The following is a 24,383-nucleotide window of genomic DNA, read 5'->3' as shown; positions in this document are numbered from 1 at the left end:
TGATTAATTTGCCTTAGCATTTCTTAGATTTGCCATATTGCTATATTTAAGAAAAAGTTTTCTATGTATGCCATATAGAGAAATGCTGCATCAGCCAAAGGATGACATTTTTGTTTATTCCTAACATGGATTTAAAAATTCTCTGTTTTGTATGTGTCTATGATGTTCTCTAGCAAGTTTCAAGGGCTGCTAACTGTAGCCAATGCATTCATCCCAGACTTCATGCACTTTGCCGCTGGATAAAATCCCTTCTTGGCATTTCTTGTAGGACAACAAGAAAAAGCACATGGCCCGTATGGGGATCGAACAAATGACCTTGGCGTTATTAGCACCATGCTCTAACCAACTGAGCTAACCGGCCAAACATAAAAGCATCAGCAAACACAAAAATGCCAAATGTACCTAAAACAGGAGAACATTCAGTATTTCAAAGATCAGCAATATTGAGTAGAGGAAGACTCTCAAACAATAGGTTCCATGGTGTAATGGTGAGCACTTTGGACTTTGAATCCAGTAATCTGATTTCAAATCTTGGTGGGACCTAACTTTGTTCAATTTCCTTAAAGTTGAATTTTAGGATAGCTTATCTATATTTAAACTTTGTATAAATCCCATCATCTTCAGTGGTTTCTTTACTCCAAACTAATTTTGAAACTGTTTCAAATCAGTTTTCAACTGGAGAGAATGTTTGTCAAACATTTGAAAATAGGAAAAGTTGCAATAAGAATGCAGTGATCCATCACTTGTGCTATGGTTTTAAGATATTCTGGTTTTAAGAATTTTCTTCTTCAGTGTGCACTAATGAGAGTAAAGGTCTGTTCTTCTTCTCTTCTTAAAACTTAGTCCCCCATAGTAGATTCAATCACCAAATAAATGTCCTGATTGATTAATTAGCCTTAGCATTTCTTAGATTTGCCATATTGCTATATTTGAGAAAAAGTTTTCTATGTATGCCATATAGAGAAATGCTGCATCAGCCAAAGGATGACATTTTTGTTTATTCCTAACATGGATTTAAAAATTCTCTGTTTTGTCTGTGTCTATGATGTTCTCTAGCAAGTTTCAAGGGCTGCTAACTGTAGCCAATGCATTCATCCCAGACTTCATGCACTTTGCCGCTGGATAAAATCCCTTCTTGGCATTTCTTGTAGGACAACAAGAAAAAGCACATGGCCCGTATGGGGATCGAACACATGACCTTGGCGTTATTGGCACCACGCTCTAACCAACTGAGCTAACCGGCCAAACATAAAGGCATCAGCAAACACAAAAATGCCAAATGTGCATAAAACAGGAGAACATTCAGTATTTCAAAGATCAGCAATATTGAGTAGAGGAAGATTCTCTAATAATGGGTTCCATGGTGTAATGGTAAGCACTTTGGACTTTGAATCCAGTAATCTGATTTCAAATCTTGGTGGGACCTAACTTTGTTCAATTTCCTTAAAGTTGAATTTTAGGATAGCTTATCTATATTTAAACTTTGTATAAATCCCATCATCTTCAGTGGTTTCTTTACTCCAAATTAATTTTGAAGCTGTTTCAAATCAGTTTTCAACTGGAGAGATGTTTGTCAAACATTTGAAAATAGGAAAAGTTGCAATAAGAATGCAGTGATCCATCACTTGTGCTATGGTTTTAAGATATTCTGGTTTTAAGAATTTTCTTCTTCAGTGTGCACTAATGAGAGTAAAGGTCTGTTCTTCTTCTCTTCTTAAAACTTAGTCCCCCATAGTAGATTCAATCACCAAATAAATGTCCTGATTGATTAATTAGCCTTAGCATTTCTTAGATTTGCCATATTGCTATATTTGAGAAAAAGTTTTCTATGTATGCCATATAGAGAAATGCTGCATCAGCCAAAGGATGACATTTTTGTTTATTCCTAACATGGATTTAAAAATTCTCTGTTTTGTATGTGTCTATGATGTTCTCTAGCAAGTTTCAAGGGCTGCTAACTGTAGCCAATGCATTCATCCCAGACTTCATGCACTTTGCCGCTGGATAAAATCCCTTCTTGGCATTTCTTGTAGGACAACAAGAAAAAGCACATGGCCCGTATGGGGATCGAACACATGACCTTGGCTTTATTAGCACCACGCTCTAACAAACTGAGCTAACCGGCCAAACATAAAAGCATCAGCAAACACAAAAATGCCAAATGTACCTAAAACAGGAGAACATTCAGTATTTCAAAGATCAGCAATATTGAGTAGAGGAAGACTCTCGAACAATGGGTTCCATGGTGTAATGGTGAGCACTTTGGACTTTGAATCCAGTAATCTGATTTCAAATCTTGGTGGGACTTAACTTTGTTCAATTTCCTTAAAGTTGAATTTTAGGATAGCTTATCTATATTTAAACTTTGTATAAATCCCATCATCTTCAGTGGTTTCTTTACTCCAAATTAATTTTGAAACTGTTTCAAATCAGTTTTCAACTGGAGAGATGTTTGTCAAACATTTGGAAATAGGAAAAGTTGCAATAAGAATGCAGTGATCCATCACTTGTGCTATGATTTTAAGATATTCTGGTTTTAAGAATTTTCTTCTTCAGTGTGCACTAATGAGAGTAAATTTCTGTTCTTCTTCTCTTCTTAAAACTTAGTCCCCCATAGTAGATTCAATCACCAAATAAATGTCCTGATTGATTAATTTGCCTTAGCATTTCTTAGATTTGCCATATTGCTATATTTGAGAAAAAGTTTTCTATGTATGCCATATAGAGAAATGCTTCATCTGCCAAAGGATGACATTTTTCTTTATTCCTAACATGGATTTAAAAATTCTCTGTTTTGTATGTGTCTATGATGTTCTCTAGCAAGTTTCAAGGGCTGCTTACTGTAGCCAATGCATTCATCACACACTTCATGCACTTTGCCGCTGGATAAAATCCATTCTTGGCATTTCTTGTAGGACAACAAGAAAAAGCACATTGCACGTATGGGGATCGAACACATGACCTTGGCGTTATTAGCACCACGATCTAACCAACTGAGCTAACCAGCCAAACATAAAAGCATCAGCAAACACAAAAATGCCAAATGTACCTAAAACAGGAGAACATTCAGTATTTCAAAGAGCAGCAATATTGAGTAGAGGAAGACTCTCTAATAATGGGTTCCATGGTGTAATGGTGAGCACTATGGACTTTGAATCCAGTAATCTGATTTCAAATCTTGGTGGGACCTAACTTTGTTCAATTTCCTTAAAGTTGAATTTTAGGATAGCTTATCTATTTTTAAACTTTTATAAATCCCATCATCTTCAGTGGTTTCTTTACTCCAAACTAATTTTGAAGCTGTTTCAAATCAGTTTTCAACTGGAGAGATGTTTGTCAAACATGTGAAAATAGGAAAAGTTGCAATAAGAATGCAGTGATCCATCACTTGTGCTATGGTTTTAAGATATTCTGGTTTTAAGAATTTTCTTCTTCAGTGTGCACTAATGAGAGTAAAGGTCTGTTCTTCTTCTCTTCTTAAAACTTAGTCCCCCATAGTAGATTCAATCACCAAATAAATGTCCTGATTGATTAATTTGCCTTAGCATTTCTTAGATTTGCCATATTGCTTTATTTGAGAAAAAGTTTTCTATGTATGCCATATAGAGAAATGCTGCATCAGCCAAAGGATGACATTTTTGTTTATTCCTAACATGGGTTTAAAATTTCTCTGTTTTGTATGTGTCTATGATGTTCTCTAGCAAGTTTCAAGGGCTGCTAACTGTAGCCAATGCATTCATCCCACACTTCATGCACTTTGCCGCTGGATAAAATCCCTTCTTGGCATTTCTTGTAGGACAACAAGAAAAAGCACATGGCCCGTATGGGGATCGAACACATGACCTTGGCTTTATTAGCACCACGCTCTAACAAACTGAGCTAACCGGCCAAACATAAAAGCATCAGCAAAATGCCAAATGTACCTAAAACAGGAGAACATTCAGTATTTCAAAGATCAGCAATATTGAGTAGAGGAAGACTCTCTAATAATGGGTTCCATGGTGTAATGGTGAGCACTATGGACTTTGAATCCAGTAATCTGATTTCAAATCTTGGAGGGACCTAACTTTGTTCAATTTCCTTAAAGTTGAATTTTAGGATAGCTTATCTATTTTTAAACTTTGTATAAATCCCATCATCTTCAGTGGTTTCTTTACTCCAAACTAATTTTGAAGCTGTTTCAAATCAGTTTTCAACTGGAGAGATGTTTGTCAAACATTTGAAAATAGGAAAAGTTGCAATAAGAATGCAGTGATCCATCACTTGTGCTATGGTTTTAAGATATTCTGGTTTTAAGAATTTTCTTCTTCAGTGTGCACTAATGAGAGTAAAGGTCTGTTCTTCTTCTCTTCTTAAAACTTAGTCCCCCATAGTAGATTCAATCACCAAATAAATGTCCTGATTGATTAATTTGCCTTAGCATTTCTTAGATTTGCCATATTGCTATATTTGAGAAAAAGTTTTCTATGTATGCCATATAGAGAAATGCATCATCAGCCAAAGGATGACATTTTTGTTTATTCCTAACATGGATTTAAAAATTCTCTGTTTTGTATGTGTTTATGATGTTCTCTCGCAAGTTTCAAGGGCTGCTAACTGTAGCCAATGCATTCATCCCACACTTCATGCACTTTGCCGCTGGATAAAATCCCTTCTTGGCATTTCTTGTAGGACAACAAGAAAAAGCACATGGCCCGTATGGGGATCGAACACATGACCTTGGCTTTATTAGCTCCACGCTCTAACAAACTGAGCTAACCGGCCAAACATAAAAGCATCAGCAAACTCAAAAATGCCAAATGTACCTAAAACAGGAGAACATTCAGTATTTCAAAGATCAGCAATATTGAGTAGAGGAAGACTCTCTAATAATGGGTTCCATGGTGTAATGGTGAGCACTTTGAACTTTGAATCCAGTAATCTGATTTCAAATCTTGGTGGGACCTAACTTTGTTCAATTTCCTTAAAGTTGAATTTTAGGATAGCTTATCTATATTTAAACTTTGTATAAATCCCATCATCTTCAGTGGTTTCTTTACTCCAAACTAATTTTGAAACTGTTTCAAATCAGTTTTCAACTGGAGAGATGTTTGTCAAACATTTGGAAATAGGAAAAGGCAATAAGAATGCAGTGATCCATCACTTGTGCTATGGTTTTAAGATATTCTGGTTTTAAGAATTTTCTTCTTCAGTGTGCACTAATGAGAGTAAAGGTCTGTTCTTCTTCTCTTCTTAAAACTTAGTCCCCCATAGTAGATTCAATCACCAAATAAATGTCCTGATTGATTAATTTGCCATAGCATTTCTTAGATTTGCCATATTGCTATATTTGAGAAAAAGTTTTCTATGTATGCCATATAGAGAAATGCTGCATCAGCCAAAGGATTACATTTTTGTTTATTCCTAACATGGATTTAAAAATTCTCTGTTTTGTATGTGTCTATGATGTTCTCTAGCAAGTTTCAAGGGCTGCTTACTGTAGCCAATGCATTCATCCCACACTTCATGCACTTTGCCGCTGGATAAAATCCCTTCTTGGCATTTCTTGTAGGACAACAAGAAAAAGCACATTGCCAGTATGGGGATCGAACACATGACCTTGGCGTTATTAGCACCATGCTCTAACCAACTGAGCTAACCTGCCAAACATAAAAGCATCAGCAAACACAAAAATGCCAAATGTACCTAAAACAGGAGAACATTCAGTATTTCAAAGATCAGCAATATTGAGTAGAGGAAGACTCTCTAATAATGGGTTCCATGGTGTAATGGTGAGCACTTTGGACTTTAAATCCAGTAATCTGATTTCAAATCTTGGTGGGACCTAACTTTGTTCAATTTCCTTAAAATTGAATTTTAGGATAGCTTATCTATATTTAAACTTTGTATAAATCCCATCATCTTCAGTGGTTTCTTTACTCCAAACTAATTTTGAAACTGTTTCAAATCAGTTTTCAACTGGAGAGATGTTTGTCAAACATTTGGAAATAGGAAAAGGCAATAAGAATGCAGTGATCCATCACTTGTGCTATGGTTTTAAGATATTCTGGTTTTAAGAATTTTCTTCTTCAGTGTGCACTAATGAGAGTAAAGGTCTGTTCTTCTTCTCTTCTTAAAACTTAGTCCCCCATAGTAGATTCAATCACCAAAAAAATGTCCTGATTGATTAATTTGCCTTAGCATTTCTTAGTTTTGCCATATTGCTATATTTGAGAAAAAGTTTTCTATGTATGCCATATAGAGAAATACTGCATCAGCCAAAGGATGACATTTTTGTTTATTCCTAACATGGATTTAAAAATTCTCTGTTTTGTATGTGTCTATGATGTTCTCTAGCAAGTTTCAAGGGCTGCTAACTGTAGCCAATGCATTCATCCCACACTTCATGCACTTTGCAGCTGGATAAAATCCCTTCTTGGCATTTCTTGTAGGACAACAAGAAAAAGCACATTGCCCGTATGGGGATCGAACACATGACCTTGGCGTTATTAGCACCACGCTCTAACCAACTGAGCTAACCTGCCAAACATAAAAGCATCAGCAAACACAAAAATGCCAAATGTACCTAAAACAGGAGAACATTCAGTATTTCAAAGATCAGCAATATTGAGTAGAGGAAGATTCTCTAATAATGGGTTCCATGGTGTAATGGTGAGCACTTTGGACTTTGAATCCAGTAATCTGATTTCAAATCTTGGTGGGACCTAACTTTGTTCAATTTCCTTAAAGTTGAATTTTAGGATAGCTTATCTATATTTAAACTTTGTATAAATCCCATCATCTTCAGTGGTTTTTTTACTCCAAACTAATTTTGAAGCTGTTTCAAATCAGTTTTCAACTGGAGAGATGTTTGTCAAACATTTGGAAATAGGAAAAGTTGCAATAAGAATGCAGTGATCCATCACTTGTGCTATGGTTTTAAGATATTCTGGTTTTAAGAATTTTCTTCTTCAGTGTGCACTAATGAGAGTAAAGGTCTGTTCTTCTTCTCTTCTTAAAACTTAGTCCCCCATAGTAGATTCAATCACCAAATAAATGTCCTGATTGATTAATTTGCCATAGCATTTCTTAGATTTGCCATATTGCTATATTTGAGAAAAAGTTTTCTATGTATGCCATATAGAGAAATGCTGCATCAGCCAAAGGATGACATTTTTGTTTATTCCTAACATGGATTAAAAAATTCTCTGTTTTGTATGTGTCTATGATGTTCTCTTGCAAGTTTCAAGGGCTGCTAACTGTAGCCAATGCATTCATCCCACACTTCATGCACTTTGCCGCTGGATAAAATCCCTTCTTGGCATTTCTTGTAGGACAACAAGAAAAAGCACATGGCCCGTATGGGGATCGAACACATGACCTTGGCGTTATTAGCACAACGCTCTAACCAACTGAGCTAACCGGCCAAACATAAAAACATCAGCAAACTCATAAATGCCAAATGTACCTAAAACAGGAGAACATTCAGTATTTCAAAGATCAGCAATATTGAGTAGAGGAAGACTCTCTAATAATGGGTTCCATGGTGTAATGGTGAGCACTTTGGACTTTAAATCCAGTAATCTGATTTCAAATCTTGGTGGGACCTAACTTTGTTCAATTTCCTTAAAATTGAATTTTAGGATAGCTTATCTATATTTAAACTTTGTATAAATCCCATCATCTTCAGTGGTTTCTTTACTCCAAACTAATTTTGAAACTGTTTCAAATCAGTTTTCAACTGGAGAGATGTTTGTCAAACATTTGGAAATAGGAAAAGGCAATAAGAATGCAGTGATCCATCACTTGTGCTATGGTTTTAAGATATTCTGGTTTTAAGAATTTTCTTCTTCAGTGTGCACTAATGAGAGTAAAGGTCTGTTCTTCTTCTCTTCTTAAAACTTAGTCCCCCATAGTAGATTCAATCACCAAAAAAATGTCCTGATTGATTAATTTGCCTTAGCATTTCTTAGTTTTGCCATATTGCTATATTTGAGAAAAAGTTTTCTATGTATGCCATATAGAGAAATGCTGCATCAGCCAAAGGATGACATTTTTGTTTATTCCTAACATGGATTTAAAAATTCTCTGTTTTGTATGTGTCTATGATGTTCTCTAGCAAGTTTCAAGGGCTGCTAACTGTAGCCAATGCATTCATCCCACACTTCATGCACTTTGCAGCTGGATAAAATCCCTTCTTGGCATTTCTTGTAGGACAACAAGGAAAAGCACATTGCCCGTATGGGGATCGAACACATGACCTTGGCGTTATTAGCACCACGCTCTAACCAACTGAGCTAACCTGCCAAACATAAAAGCATCAGCAAACACAAAAATGCCAAATGTACCTAAAACAGGAGAACATTCAGTATTTCAAAGATCAGCAATATTGAGTAGAGGAAGATTCTCTAATAATGGGTTCCATGGTGTAATGGTGAGCACTTTGGACTTTGAATCCAGTAATCTGATTTCAAATCTTGGTGGGACCTAACTTTGTTCAATTTCCTTAAAGTTGAATTTTAGGATAGCTTATCTATATTTAAACTTTGTATAAATCCCATCATCTTCAGTGGTTTTTTTACTCCAAACTAATTTTGAAGCTGTTTCAAATCAGTTTTCAACTGGAGAGATGTTTGTCAAACATTTGGAAATAGGAAAAGTTGCAATAAGAATGCAGTGATCCATCACTTGTGCTATGGTTTTAAGATATTCTGGTTTTAAGAATTTTCTTCTTCAGTGTGCACTAATGAGAGTAAAGGTCTGTTCTTCTTCTCTTCTTAAAACTTAGTCCCCCATAGTAGATTCAATCACCAAATAAATGTCCTGATTGATTAATTTGCCATAGCATTTCTTAGATTTGCCATATTGCTATATTTGAGAAAAAGTTTTCTATGTATGCCATATAGAGAAATGCTGCATCAGCCAAAGGATGACATTTTTGTTTATTCCTAACATGGATTAAAAAATTCTCTGTTTTGTATGTGTCTATGATGTTCTCTTGCAAGTTTCAAGGGCTGCTAACTGTAGCCAATGCATTCATCCCACACTTCATGCACTTTGCCGCTGGATAAAATCCCTTCTTGGCATTTCTTGTAGGACAACAAGAAAAAGCACATGGCCCATATGGGGATCAAACACATGACCTTGGCATTATTAGCACAACGCTCTAACCAACTGAGCTAACCGGCCAAACATAAAAACATCAGCAAACTCATAAATGCCAAATGTACCTAAAACAGGAGAACATTCAGTATTTCAAAGATCAGCAATATTGAGTAGAGGAAGACTCTCTAATAATGGGTTCCATGGTGTAATGGTGAGCACTTTGGACTTTGAATCCAGTAATCTGATTTCAAATCTTGGTGGGACCTAACTTTGTTCAATTTGCTTAAAGTTGAATTTTAGGATAGCTTATCTATATTTAAACTTTGTATAAATCCCATCATCTTCAGTGGTTTTTTTACTCCAAACTAATTTTGAAGCTGTTTCAAATCAGTTTTCAACTGGAGAGATGTTTGTCAAACATTTGGAAATAGGAAAAGTTGCAATAAGAATGCAGTGATCCATCACTTGTGCTATGGTTTTAAGATATTCTGGTTTTAAGAATTTTCTTCTTCAGTGTGCACTAATGAGAGTAAAGGTCTGTTCTTCTACTCTTCTTAAAACTTAGTCCCCCATAGTAGATTCAATCACCAATTAAATGTCCTGATTGATTAATTAGCCTTAGCATTTCTTAGATTTGCCATATTGCTATATTTGAGAAAAAGTTTTCTATGTATGCCATATAGAGAAATGCTGCATCAGCCAAAGGATGACATTTTTGTTTATTCCTAACATGGATTTAAAAATTCTCTGTTTTGTATGTGTCTATGATGTTCTCTAGCAAGTTTCAAGGGCTGCTAACTGTAGCCAATGCATTCATCCCACACTTCATGCACTTTGCCGCTGGATAAAATCCCTTCTTGGCATTTCTTGTAGGACAACAAGAAAAAGCACATGGCCCGTATGGGGATCGAACACATGACCTTGGCGTTATTAGCACCACGCTCTAACCAACTGAGCTAACCGGCCAAACATAAAAGCATCAGCAAACACAAAAATGCCAAATGTACCTAAAACAGGAGAACATTCAGTATTTCAAAGATCAGCAATATTGAGTAGAGGAAGACTCTCTAATAATGGGTTCCATGGTGTAATGGTGAGCACTTTGGACTTTGAATCCAGTAATCTGATTTCAAATCTTGGTGGGACCTAACTTTGTTCAATTTGCTTAAAGTTGAATTTTAGGATAGCTTATCTATATTTAAACTTTGTATAAATCCCATCATCTTTAGTGGTTTCTTTACTCCAAACTAATTTTGAAACTGTTTCAAATCAGTTTTCAACTGGAGAGATGTTTGTCAAACATTTGAAAATAGGAAAAGTTGCAATAAGAATGCAGTGATCCATCACTTGTGCTATGGTTTTAAGATATTCTGGTTTTAAGAATTTTCTTCTTCAGTGTGCACTAATGAGAGTAAAGGTCTGTTCTTCTTCTCTTCTTAAAACTTAGTCCCCCATAGTAGATTCAATCACCAAATAAATGTCCTGATTGATTAATTTGCCTTAGCATTTCTTAGATTTGCCATATTGCTATATTTGAGAAAAAGTTTTCTATGTATGCCATATAGAGAAATGCTGCATCAGCCAAAGGATGACATTTTTGTTTATTCCTAACATGGATTTAAAAATTCTCTGTTTTGTATGTGTCTATGATGTTCTCTAGCAAGTTTCAAGGGCTGCTAACTGTAGCCAATGCATTCATCCCACACTTCATGCACTTTGCCGCTGGATAAAATCCCTTCTTGGCATTTCTTGTAGGACAACAAGAAAAAGCACATGGCCCGTATGGGGATCAAACACATGACCTTGGCTTTATTAGCTCCACGCTCTAACAAACTGAGCTAACCGGCCAAACATAAAAGCATCAGCAAACTCAAAAATGCCAAATGTACCTAAAACAGGAGAACATTCAGTATTTCAAAGATCAGCAATATTGAGTAGAGGAAGACTCTCTAATAATGGGTTCCATGGTGTAATGGTGAGCACTTTGAACTTTGAATCCAGTAATCTGATTTCAAATCTTGGTGGGACCTAACTTTGTTCAATTTCCTTAAAGTTGAATTTTAGGATAGCTTATCTATATTTAAACTTTGTATAAATCCCATCATCTTCAGTGGTTTCTTTACTCCAAACTAATTTTGAAACTGTTTCAAATCAGTTTTCAACTGGAGAGATGTTTGTCAAACATTTGGAAATAGGAAAAGGCAATAAGAATGCAGTGATCCATCACTTGTGCTATGGTTTTAAGATATTCTGGTTTTAAGAATTTTCTTCTTCAGTGTGCACTAATGAGAGTAAAGGTCTGTTCTTCTTCTCTTCTTAAAACTTAGTCCCCCATAGTAGATTCAATCACCAAATAAATGTCTTGATTGATTAATTTGCCATAGCATTTCTTAGATTTGCCATATTGCTATATTTGAGAAAAAGTTTTCTATGTATGCCATATAGAGAAATGCTGCATCAGCCAAAGGATTACATTTTTGTTTATTCCTAACATGGATTTAAAAATTCTCTGTTTTGTATGTGTCTATGATGTTCTCTAGCAAGTTTCAAGGGCTGCTTACTGTAGCCAATGCATTCATGCCACACTTCATGCACTTTGCCGCTGGATAAAATCCCTTCTTGGCATTTCTTGTAGGACAACAAGAAAAAGCACATTGCCAGTATGGGGATCGAACACATGACCTTGGCGTTATTAGCACCATGCTCTAACCAACTGAGCTAACCTGCCAAACATAAAAGAATCAGCAAACACAAAAATACCAAATGTACCTAAAACAGGAGAACATTCAGTATTTCAAAGATCAGCAATATTGAGTAGAGGAAGACTCTCTAATAATGGGTTCCATGGTGTAATAGTGAGCACTTTGGACTTTAAATCCAGTAATCTGATTTCAAATCTTGGTGGGACCTAACTTTGTTCAATTTCCTTAAAATTGAATTTTAGGATAGCTTATCTATATTTAAACTTTGTATAAATCCCATCATCTTCAGTGGTTTCTTTACTCCAAACTAATTTTGAAACTGTTTCAAATCAGTTTTCAACTGGAGAGATGTTTGTCAAACATTTGGAAATAGGAAAAGGCAATAAGAATGCAGTGATCCATCACTTGTGCTATGGTTTTAAGATATTCTGGTTTTAAGAATTTTCTTCTTCAGTGTGCACTAATGAGAGTAAAGGTCTGTTCTTCTTCTCTTCTTAAAACTTAGTCCCCCATAGTAGATTCAATCACCAAAAAAATGTCCTGATTGATTAATTTGCCTTAGCATTTCTTAGTTTTGCCATATTGCTATATTTGAGAAAAAGTTTTCTATGTATGCCATATAGAGAAATGCTGCATCAGCCAAAGGATGACATTTTTGTTTATTCCTAACATGGATTTAAAAATTCTCTGTTTTGTATGTGTCTATGATGTTCTCTAGCAAGTTTCAAGGGCTGCTAACTGTAGCCAATGCATTCATCCCACACTTCATGCACTTTGCAGCTGGATAAAATCCCTTCTTGGCATTTCTTGTAGGACAACAAGAAAACGCACATTGCCCGTATGGGGATCGAACACATGACCTTGGCGTTATTAGCACCACGCTCTAACCAACTGAGCTAACCTGCCAAACATAAAAGCATCAGCAAACACAAAAATGCCAAATGTACCTAAAACAGGAGAACATTCAGTATTTCAAAGATCAGCAATATTGAGTAGAGGAAGACTCTCTAATAATGGGTTCCATGGTGTAATGGTGAGCACTTTGGACTTTGAATCCAGTAATCTGATTTCAAATCTTGGTGGGACCTAACTTTGTTCAATTTCCTTAAAGTTGAATTTTAGGATAGCTTATCTATATTTAAACTTTGTATAAATCCCATCATCTTCAGTGGTTTTTTTACTCCAAACTAATTTTGAAGCTGTTTCAAATCAGTTTTCAACTGGAGAGATGTTTGTCAAACATTTGGAAATAGGAAAAGTTGCAATAAGAATGCAGTGATCCATCACTTGTGCTATGGTTTTAAGATATTCTGGTTTTAAGAATTTTCTTCTTCAGTGTGCACTAATGAGAGTAAAGGTCTGTTCTTCTTCTCTTCTTAAAACTTAGTCCCCCATAGTAGATTCAATCACCAAATAAATGTCCTGATTGATTAATTTGCCATAGCATTTCTTAGATTTGCCATATTGCTATATTTGAGAAAAAGTTTTCTATGTATGCCATATAGAGAAATGCTGCATCAGCCAAAGGATGACATTTTTGTTTATTCCTAACATGGATTAAAAAACTCTCTGTTTTGTATGTGTCTATGATGTTCTCTTGCAAGTTTCAAGGGCTGCTAACTGTAGCCAATGCATTCATCCCACACTTCATGCACTTTGCCGCTGGATAAAATCCCTTCTTGGCATTTCTTGTAGGACAACAAGAAAAAGCACATGGCCCATATGGGGATCGAACACATGACCTTGGCATTATTTGCACAACGCTCTAACCAACTGAGCTAACCGGCCAAACATAAAAACATCAGCAAACTCATAAATGCCAAATGTACCTAAAACAGGAGAACATTCAGTATTTCAAAGATCAGCAATATTGAGTAGAGGAAGACTCTCTAATAATGGGTTCCATGGTGTAATGGTGAGCACTTTGGACTTTGAATCCAGTAATCTGATTTCAAATCTTGGTGGGACCTAACTTTGTTCAATTTCCTTAAAGTTGAATTTTAGGATAGCTTATCTATATTTAAACTTTGTATAAATCCCATCATCTTCAGTGGTTTTTTTACTCCAAACTAATTTTGAAGCTGTTTCAAATCAGTTTTCAACTGGAGAGATGTTTGTCAAACATTTGGAAATAGGAAAAGTTGCAATAAGAATGCAGTGATCCATCACTTGTGCTATGGTTTTAAGATATTCTGGTTTTAAGAATTTTCTTCTTCAGTGTGCACTAATGAGAGTAAAGGTCTGTTCTTCTTCTCTTCTTAAAACTTAGTCCCCCATAGTAGATTCAATCACCAATTAAATGTCCTGATTGATTAATTAGCCTTAGCATTTCTTAGATTTGCCATATTGCTATATTTGAGAAAAAGTTTTCTATGTATGCCATATAGAGAAATGCTGCATCAGCCAAAGGATGACATTTTTGTTTATTCCTAACATGGATTTAAAAATTCTCTGTTTTGTATGTGTCTATGATGTTCTCTAGCAAGTTTCAAGGGCTGCTAACTGTAGCCAATGCATTCATCCCACACTTCATGCACTTTGCCGCTGGATAAAATCCCTTCTTGGCATTTCTTGTAGGACAACAAGAAAAAGCACACGGCCCTTATGGGGATCGAACACATGACCTTGGCGTTATTAGCACCACGCTCTAACCAACTGAGCTAACCGGCCAAACATAAAAGCATCAGCAAACACAAAAATGCCAAATGTACCTAAAACAGGAGAACATTCAGTATTTCAAAGATCAGCAATATTGAGTAGAGGAAGACTCTCTAATAATGGGTTCCATGGTGTAATGGTGAGCACTTTGGACTTTGAATCCAGTAATCTGATTTCAAATCTTGGTGGGACCTAACTTTGTTCAATTTCCTTAAAGTTGAATTTTAGGATAGCTTATCTATATTTAAACTTTGTATAAATCCCATCATCTTCAGTGGTTTTTTTACTCCAAACTAATTTTGAAGCTGTTTCAAATCAGTTTTCAACTGGAGAGATGTTTGTCAAACATTTGGAAATAGGAAAAGTTGCAATAAGAATGCAGTGATCCATCACTTGTGCTATGGTTTTAAGATATTCTGGTTTTAAGAATTTTCTTCTTCAGTGTGCACTAATGAGAGTAAAGGTCTGTTCTTCTTCTCTTCTTAAAACTTAGTCCCCCATAGTAGATTCAATCACCAAATAAATGTCCTGATTGATTAATTAGCCTTAGCATTTCTTAGATTTGCCATATTGCTATATTTGAGAAAAAGTTTTCTATGTATGCCATATAGAGAAATGCTGCATCAGCCAAAGGATGACATTTTTGTTTATTCCTAACATGGATGTAAAAATTCTCTGTTTTGTATGTGTCTATGATGTTCTCTAGCAAGTTTCAAGGGCTGCTAACTGTAGCCAATGCATTCATCCCACACTTCATGCACTTTGCCGCTGGATAAAATCCCTTCTTGGCATTTCTTGTAGGACAACAAGAAAAAGCACATGGCCCGTATGGGGATCGAACACATGACCTTGGCGTTATTAGCACAACGCTCTTAGCAAATGAGCTAACCGGCCAAACATAAAAACATCAGCAAACTCATAAATGCCAAATGTACCTAAAACAGGAGAACATTCAGTATTTCAAAGATCAGCAATATTGAGTAGAGGAAGACTCTCTAATAATGGGTTCCATGGTGTAATGGTGAGCACTTTGGACTTTGAATCCAGTAATCTGATTTCAAATCTTGGTGGGACCTAACTTTGTTCAATTTCCTTAAAGTTGAATTTTAGGATAGCTTATCTATATTTAAACTTTGTATAAATCCCATCATCTTCAGTGGTTTTTTTACTCCAAACTAATTTTGAAGCTGTTTCAAATCAGTTTTCAACTGGAGAGATGTTTGTCAAACATTTGGAAATAGGAAAAGTTGCAATAAGAATGCAGTGATCCATCACTTGTGCTATGGTTTTAAGATATTCTGGTTTTAAGAATTTTCTTCTTCAGTGTGCACTAATGAGAGTAAAGGTCTGTTCTTCTTCTCTTCTTAAAACTTAGTCCCCCATAGTAGATTCAATCACCAAATAAATGTCCTGATTGATTAATTTGCCATAGCATTTCTTAGATTTGCCATATTGCTATATTTGAGAAAAAGTTTTCTATGTATGCCATATAGAGAAATGCTGCATCAGCCAAAGGATGACATTTTTGTTTATTCCTAACATCGATTTAAAAATTCTCTGTTTTGTATGTGTCTATGATGTTCTCTAGCAAGTTTCAAGGGCTGCTAACTGTAGCCAATGCATTCATCCCACACTTCATGCACTTTGCCGCTGGATAAAATCCCTTCTTGGCATTTCTTGTAGGACAACAAGAAAAAGCACATGGCCCGTATGGGGATCGAACACATGACCTTGGCGTTATTAGCACCACACTCTAACCAACTGAGCTAACCGGCCAAACATAAAAGCATCAGCAAACACAAAAATGCCAAATGTACCTAAAACAGGAGAACATTCAGTATTTCAAAGATCAGCAATATTGAGTAGAGGAAGACTCTCTAATAATGGGTTCCATGGTGTGATGGTGAGCACTTTGGACTTTGAATCCAGTAATCTGATTTCAAATCTTGGTGGGACCTAACTTTGTTCAATTTGCTTAAAGTTGAATTTTAGGATAGCTTATCTATATTTAAACTTTGTATAAATCCCATCATCTTCAGTGGTTTTTTTACTCCAAACTAATTTTGAAGCTGTTTCAAATCAGTTTTCAACTGGAGAGATGTTTGTCAAACATTTGGAAATAGGAAAAGTTGCAATAAGAATGCAGTGATCCATCACTTGTGCTATGGTTTTAAGATATTCTGGTTTTAAGAATTTTCTTCTTCAGTGTGCACTAATGAGAGTAAAGGTCTGTTCTTCTTCTCTTCTTAAAACTTAGTCCCCCATAGTAGATTCAATCACCAATTAAATGTCCTGATTGATTAATTAGCCTTAGCATTTCTTAGATTTGCCATATTGCTATATTTGAGAAAAAGTTTTCTATGTATGCCATATAGAGAAATGCTGCATCAGCCAAAGGATGACATTTTTGTTTATTCCTAACATGGATTTAAAAATTCTCTGTTTTGTATGTGTCTATGATGTTCTCTAGCAAGTTTCAAGGGCTGCTAACTGTAGCCAATGCATTCATCCCACACTTCATGCACTTTGCCGCTGGATAAAATCCCTTCTTGGCATTTCTTGTAGGACAACAATAAAAATCACATGGCCTGTATGGGGATCGAACACATGACCTTGGCGTTATTAGCACCACGCTCTAACCAACTGAGCTAACCGGCCAAACATAAAAGCATCAGCAAACACAAAAATGCCAAATGTACCTAAAACAGGAGAACATTCAGTATTTCAAAGATCAGCAATATTGAGTAGAGGAAGACTCTCTAATAATGGGTTCCATGGTGTAATGGTGAGCACTTTGGACTTTGAATCCAGTAATCTGATTTCAAATCTTGGTGGGACCTAACTTTGTTCAATTTCCTTAAAGTTGAATTTTAGGATAGCTTATCTATATTTAAACTTTGTATAAATCCCATCATCTTCAGTGGTTTTTTTACTCCAAACTAATTTTGAAGCTGTTTCAAATCAGTTTTCAACTGGAGAGATGTTTGTCAAACATTTGGAAATAGGAAAAGTTGCAATAAGAATGCAGTGATCCATCACTTGTGCTATGGTTTTAAGATATTCTGGTTTTAAGAATTTTCTTCTTCAGTGTGCACTAATGAGAGTAAAGGTCTGTTCTTCTTCTCTTCTTAAAACTTAGTCCCCCATAGTAGATTCAATCACCAAATAAATGTCCTGATTGATTAATTAGCCTTAGCATTTCTTAGATTTGCCATATTGCTATATTTGAGAAAAAGTTTTCTATGTATGCCATATAGAGAAATGCTGCATCAGCCAAAGGATGACATTTTTGTTTATTCCTAACATGGATGTAAAAATTCTCTGTTTTGTATGTGTCTATGATGTTCTCTAGCAAGTTTCAAGGGCTGCTAACTGTAGCCAATGCATTCATCCCACACTTCATGCACTTTGCCGCTGGATAAAATCCCTTCTTGGCATTTCTTGTAGGACAACAAGAAAAAGCACATGGCCCGTATGGGGATCGAACACATGACCTTGGCGTTATTAGCACAACGCTCTTAGCAAATGAGCTAACCGGCCAAACATAAAAACATCAGCAAACTCATAAATGCCAAATGTACCTAAAACAGGAGAACATTCAGTATTTCAAAGATCAGCAATATTGAGTAGAGGAAGACTCTCTAATAATGGGTTCCATGGTGTAATGGTGAGCACTTTGGACTTTGAATCCAGTAATCTGATTTCAAATCTTGGTGGGACCTAACTTTGTTCAATTTCCTTAAAGTTGAATTTTAGGATAGCTTATCTATATTTAAACTTTGTATAAATCCCATCATCTTCAGTGGTTTTTTTACTCCAAACTAATTTTGAAGCTGTTTCAAATCAGTTTTCAACTGGAGAGATGTTTGTCAAACATTTGGAAATAGGAAAAGTTGCAATAAGAATGCAGTGATCCATCACTTGTGCTATGGTTTTAAGATATTCTGGTTTTAAGAATTTTCTTCTTCAGTGTGCACTAATGAGAGTAAAGGTCTGTTCTTCTTCTCTTCTTAAAACTTAGTCCCCCATAGTAGATTCAATCACCAAATAAATGTCCTGATTGATTAATTTGCCATAGCATTTCTTAGATTTGCCATATTGCTATATTTGAGAAAAAGTTTTCTATGTATGCCATATAGAGAAATGCTGCATCAGCCAAAGGATGACATTTTTGTTTATTCCTAACATCGATTTAAAAATTCTCTGTTTTGTATGTGTCTATGATGTTCTCTAGCAAGTTTCAAGGGCTGCTAACTGTAGCCAATGCATTCATCCCACACTTCATGCACTTTGCCGCTGGATAAAATCCCTTCTTGGCATTTCTTGTAGGACAACAAGAAAAAGCACATGGCCCATATGGGGACCGAACACATGACCTTGGCGTTATTAGCACCACACTCTAACCAACTGAGCTAACCGGCCAAACATAAAAGCATCAGCAAACACAAAAATGCCAAATGTACCTAAAACAGGAGAACATTCAGTATTTCAAAGATCAGCAATATTGAGTAGAGGAAGACTCTCTAATAATGGGTTCCATGGTGTGATGGTGAGCACTTTGGACTTTGAATCCAGTAATCTGATTTCAAATCTTGGTGGGACCTAACTTTGTTCAATTTGCTTAAAGTTGAATTTTAGGATAGCTTATCTATATTTAAACTTTGTATAAATCCCATCATCTTCAGTGGTTTTTTTACTCCAAACTAATTTTGAAGCTGTTTCAAATCAGTTTTCAACTGGAGAGATGTTTGTCAAACATTTGGAAATAGGAAAAGTTGCAATAAGAATGCAGTGATCCATCACTTGTGCTATGGTTTTAAGATATTCTGGTTTTAAGAATTTTCTTCTTCAGTGTGCACTAATGAGAGTAAAGGTCTGTTCTTCTTCTCTTCTTAAAACTTAGTCCCCCATAGTAGATTCAATCACCAATTAAATGTCCTGATTGATTAATTAGCCTTAGCATTTCTTAGATTTGCCATATTGCTATATTTGAGAAAAAGTTTTCTATGTATGCCATATAGAGAAATGCTGCATCAGCCAAAGGATGACATTTTTGTTTATTCCTAACATGGATTTAAAAATTCTCTGTTTTGTATGTGTCTATGATGTTCTCTAGCAAGTTTCAAGGGCTGCTAACTGTAGCCAATGCATTCATCCCACACTTCATGCACTTTGCCGCTGGATAAAATCCCTTCTTGGCATTTCTTGTAGGACAACAAGAAAAAGCACATGGCCCATATGGGGATCGAACACATGACCTTGGCGTTATTAGCACCACACTCTAACCAACTGAGCTAACCGGCCAAACATAAAAGCATCAGCAAACACAAAAATGCCAAATGTACCTAAAACAGGAGAACATTCAGTATTTCAAAGATCAGCAATATTGAGTAGAGGAAGACTCTCTAATAATGGGTTCCATGGTGTGATGGTGAGTACTTTGGACTTTGAATCCAGTAATCTGATTTCAAATCTTGGTGGGACCTAACTTTGTTCAATTTGCTTAAAGTTGAATTTTAGGATAGCTTATCTATATTTAAACTTTGTATAAATCCCATCATCTTCAGTGGTTTTTTTACTCCAAACTAATTTTGAAGCTGTTTCAAATCAGTTTTCAACTGGAGAGATGTTTGTCAAACATTTGGAAATAGGAAAAGTTGCAATAAGAATGCAGTGATCCATCACTTGTGCTATGGTTTTAAGATATTCTGGTTTTAAGAATTTTCTTCTTCAGTGTGCACTAATGAGAGTAAAGGTCTGTTCTTCTTCTCTTCTTAAAACTTAGTCCCCCATAGTAGATTCAATCACCAATTAAATGTCCTGATTGATTAATTAGCCTTAGCATTTCTTAGATTTGCCATATTGCTATATTTGAGAAAAAGTTTTCTATGTATGCCATATAGAGAAATGCTGCATCAGCCAAAGGATGACATTTTTGTTTATTCCTAACATGGATTTAAAAATTCTCTGTTTTGTATGTGTCTATGATGTTCTCTAGCAAGTTTCAAGGGCTGCTAACTGTAGCCAATGCATTCATCCCACACTTCATGCACTTTGCCGCTGGATAAAATCCCTTCTTGGCATTTCTTGTAGGACAACAAGAAAAAGCACACGGCCCGTATGGGGATCGAACACATGACCTTGGCGTTATTAGCACCACGCTCTAACCAACTGAGCTAACCGGCCAAACATAAAAGCATCAGCAAACACAAAAATGCCAAATGTACCTAAAACAGGAGAACATTCAGTATTTCAAAGATCAGCAATATTGAGTAGAGGAAGACTCTCTAATAATGGGTTCCATGGTGTAATGGTGAGCACTTTGGACTTTGAATCCAGTAATCTGATTTCAAATCTTGGTGGGACCTAACTTTGTTCAATTTCCTTAAAGTTGAATTTTAGGATAGCTTATCTATATTTAAACTTTGTATAAATCCCATCATCTTCAGTGGTTTTTTTACTCCAAACTAATTTTGAAGCTGTTTCAAATCAGTTTTCAACTGGAGAGATGTTTGTCAAACATTTGGAAATAGGAAAAGTTGCAATAAGAATGCAGTGATCCATCACTTGTGCTATGGTTTTAAGATATTCTGGTTTTAAGAATTTTCTTCTTCAGTGTGCACTAATGAGAGTAAAGGTCTGTTCTTCTTCTCTTCTTAAAACTTAGTCCCCCATAGTAGATTCAATCACCAAATAAATGTCCTGATTGATTAATTAGCCTTAGCATTTCTTAGATTTGCCATATTGCTATATTTGAGAAAAAGTTTTCTATGTATGCCATATAGAGAAATGCTGCATCAGCCAAAGGATGACATTTTTGTTTATTCCTAACATGGATGTAAAAATTCTCTGTTTTGTATGTGTCTATGATGTTCTCTAGCAAGTTTCAAGGGCTGCTAACTGTAGCCAATGCATTCATCCCACACTTCATGCACTTTGCCGCTGGATAAAATCCCTTCTTGGCATTTCTTGTAGGACAACAAGAAAAAGCACATGGCCCGTATGGGGATCGAACACATGACCTTGGCGTTATTAGCACAACGCTCTTAGCAAATGAGCTAACCGGCCAAACATAAAAACATCAGCAAACTCATAAATGCCAAATGTACCTAAAACAGGAGAACATTCAGTATTTCAAAGATCAGCAATATTGAGTAGAGGAAGACTCTCTAATAATGGGTTCCATGGTGTAATGGTGAGCACTTTGGACTTTGAATCCAGTAATCTGATTTCAAATCTTGGTGGGACCTAACTTTGTTCAATTTCCTTAAAGTTGAATTTTAGGATAGCTTATCTATATTTAAACTTTGTATAAATCCCATCATCTTCAGTGGTTTTTTTACTCCAAACTAATTTTGAAGCTGTTTCAAATCAGTTTTCAACTGGAGAGATGTTTGTCAAACATTTGGAAATAGGAAAAGTTGCAATAAGAATGCAGTGATCCATCACTTGTGCTATGGTTTTAAGATATTCTGGTTTTAAGAATTTTCTTCTTCAGTGTGCACTAATGAGAGTAAAGGTCTGTTCTTCTTCTCTTCTTAAAACTTAGTCCCCCATAGTAGATTCAATCACCAAATAAATGTCCTGATTGATTAATTTGCCATAGCATTTCTTAGATTTGCCATATTGCTATATTTGAGAAAAAGTTTTCTATGTATGCCATATAGAGAAATGCTGCATCAGCCAAAGGATGACATTTTTGTTTATTCCTAACATCGATTTAAAAATTCTCTGTTTTGTATGTGTCTATGATGTTCTCTAGCAAGTTTCAAGGGCTGCTAACTGTAGCCAATGCATTCATCCCACACTTCATGCACTTTGCCGCTGGATAAAATCCCTTCTTGGCATTTCTTGTAGGACAACAAGAAAAAGCACATGGCCCGTATGGGGATCGAACACATGACCTTGGCGTTATTAGCACCACACTCTAACCAACTGAGCTAACCGGCCAAACATAAAAGCATCAGCAAACACAAAAATGCCAAATGTACCTAAAACAGGAGAACATTCAGTATTTCAAAGATCAGCAATATTGAGTAGAGGAAGACTCTCTAATAATGGGTTCCATGGTGTGATGGTGAGCACTTTGGACTTTGAATCCAGTAATCTGATTTCAAATCTTGGTGGGACCTAACTTTGTTCAATTTGCTTAAAGTTGAATTTTAGGATAGCTTATCTATATTTAAACTTTGTATAAATCCCATCATCTTCAGTGGTTTTTTTACTCCAAACTAATTTTGAAGCTGTTTCAAATCAGTTTTCAACTGGAGAGATGTTTGTCAAACATTTGGAAATAGGAAAAGTTGCAATAAGAATGCAGTGATCCATCACTTGTGCTATGGTTTTAAGATATTCTGGTTTTAAGAATTTTCTTCTTCAGTGTGCACTAATGAGAGTAAAGGTCTGTTCTTCTTCTCTTCTTAAAACTTAGTCCCCCATAGTAGATTCAATCACCAATTAAATGTCCTGATTGATTAATTAGCCTTAGCATTTCTTAGATTTGCCATATTGCTATATTTGAGAAAAAGTTTTCTATGTATGCCATATAGAGAAATGCTGCATCAGCCAAAGGATGACATTTTTGTTTATTCCTAACATGGATTTAAAAATTCTCTGTTTTGTATGTGTCTATGATGTTCTCTAGCAAGTTTCAAGGGCTGCTAACTGTAGCCAATGCATTCATCCCACACTTCATGCACTTTGCCGCTGGATAAAATCCCTTCTTGGCATTTCTTGTAGGACAACAAGAAAAAGCACATGGCCCATATGGGGATCGAACACATGACCTTGGCGTTATTAGCACCACGCTCTAACCAACTGAGCTAACCGGCCAAACATAAAAGCATCAGCAAACACAAAAATGCCAAATGTACCTAAAACAGGAGAACATTCAGTATTTCAAAGATCAGCAATATTGAGTAGAGGAAGACTCTCTAATAATGGGTTCCATGGTGTGATGGTGAGCACTTTGGACTTTGAATCCAGTAATCTGATTTCAAATCTTGGTGGGACCTAACTTTGTTCAATTTGCTTAAAGTTGAATTTTAGGATAGCTTATCTATATTTAAACTTTGTATAAATCCCATCATCTTCAGTGGTTTTTTTACTCCAAACTAATTTTGAAGCTGTTTCAAATCAGTTTTCAACTGGAGAGATGTTTGTCAAACATTTGGAAATAGGAAAAGTTGCAATAAGAATGCAGTGATCCATCACTTGTGCTATGGTTTTAAGATATTCTGGTTTTAAGAATTTTCTTCTTCAGTGTGCACTAATGAGAGTAAAGGTCTGTTCTTCTACTCTTCTTAAAACTTAGTCCCCCATAGTAGATTCAATCACCAATTAAATGTCCTGATTGATTAATTAGCCTTAGCATTTCTTAGATTTGCCATATTGCTATATTTGAGAAAAAGTTTTCTATGTATGCCATATAGAGAAATGCTGCATCAGCCAAAGGATGACATTTTTGTTTATTCCTAACATGGATTTAAAAATTCTCTGTTTTGTATGTGTCTATGATGTTCTCTAGCAAGTTTCAAGGGCTGCTAACTGTAGCCAATGCATTCATCCCACACTTCATGCACTTTGCCGCTGGATAAAATCCCTTCTTGGCATTTCTTGTAGGACAACAAGAAAAAGCACATGGCCCGTATGGGGATCGAACACATGACCTTGGCGTTATTAGCACCACGCTCTAACCAACTGAGCTAACCGGCCAAACATAAAAGCATCAGCAAACACAAAAATGCCAAATGTACCTAAAACAGGAGAACATTCAGTATTTCAAAGATCAGCAATATTGAGTAGAGGAAGACTCTCTAATAATGGGTTCCATGGTGTAATGGTGAGCACTTTGGACTTTGAATCCAGTAATCTGATTTCAAATCTTGGTGGGACCTAACTTTGTTCAATTTGCTTAAAGTTGAATTTTAGGATAGCTTA

At 35.8% G+C, this 24,383-nt stretch overlaps 7 non-coding genes across 7 annotated transcripts; all 7 read right to left on the bottom strand.

Moving 5' to 3' along the window:
- Positions 1-9,976: 9,976 nt before the first annotated feature.
- TRNAI-AAU (transfer RNA isoleucine (anticodon AAU)) lies at positions 9,977-10,050 on the bottom strand. Its single transcript has one exon. It is a non-coding gene; the product is annotated as a tRNA-Ile (tRNA).
- A 6,096-nt stretch (positions 10,051-16,146) lies between these two features.
- On the bottom strand, positions 16,147-16,220 carry TRNAI-AAU (transfer RNA isoleucine (anticodon AAU)). Its single transcript has one exon. It is a non-coding gene; the product is annotated as a tRNA-Ile (tRNA).
- An 808-nt stretch (positions 16,221-17,028) lies between these two features.
- On the bottom strand, positions 17,029-17,102 carry TRNAI-AAU (transfer RNA isoleucine (anticodon AAU)). The gene has a single exon. It is a non-coding gene; the product is annotated as a tRNA-Ile (tRNA).
- Positions 17,103-20,556: 3,454 nt separating this feature from the next.
- Positions 20,557-20,630, bottom strand: TRNAI-AAU (transfer RNA isoleucine (anticodon AAU)). Its single transcript has one exon. It is a non-coding gene; the product is annotated as a tRNA-Ile (tRNA).
- A 1,690-nt stretch (positions 20,631-22,320) lies between these two features.
- On the bottom strand, positions 22,321-22,394 carry TRNAI-AAU (transfer RNA isoleucine (anticodon AAU)). Its single transcript has one exon. It is a non-coding gene; the product is annotated as a tRNA-Ile (tRNA).
- Positions 22,395-23,202: 808 nt separating this feature from the next.
- TRNAI-AAU (transfer RNA isoleucine (anticodon AAU)) lies at positions 23,203-23,276 on the bottom strand. The gene has a single exon. It is a non-coding gene; the product is annotated as a tRNA-Ile (tRNA).
- An 808-nt stretch (positions 23,277-24,084) lies between these two features.
- Positions 24,085-24,158, bottom strand: TRNAI-AAU (transfer RNA isoleucine (anticodon AAU)). Its single transcript has one exon. It is a non-coding gene; the product is annotated as a tRNA-Ile (tRNA).
- Positions 24,159-24,383: the final 225 nt, after the last annotated feature.

The sequence above is a fragment of the Taudactylus pleione genome, unplaced genomic scaffold (genome assembly GCF_031769625.1).
Source record: "Taudactylus pleione unplaced genomic scaffold, aTauple2 ptg000085l, whole genome shotgun sequence".
Classification (NCBI taxonomy): Eukaryota; Metazoa; Chordata; class Amphibia; order Anura; family Myobatrachidae; genus Taudactylus; species Taudactylus pleione.
This window is presented reverse-complemented; position numbering and strand designations above follow the sequence as displayed.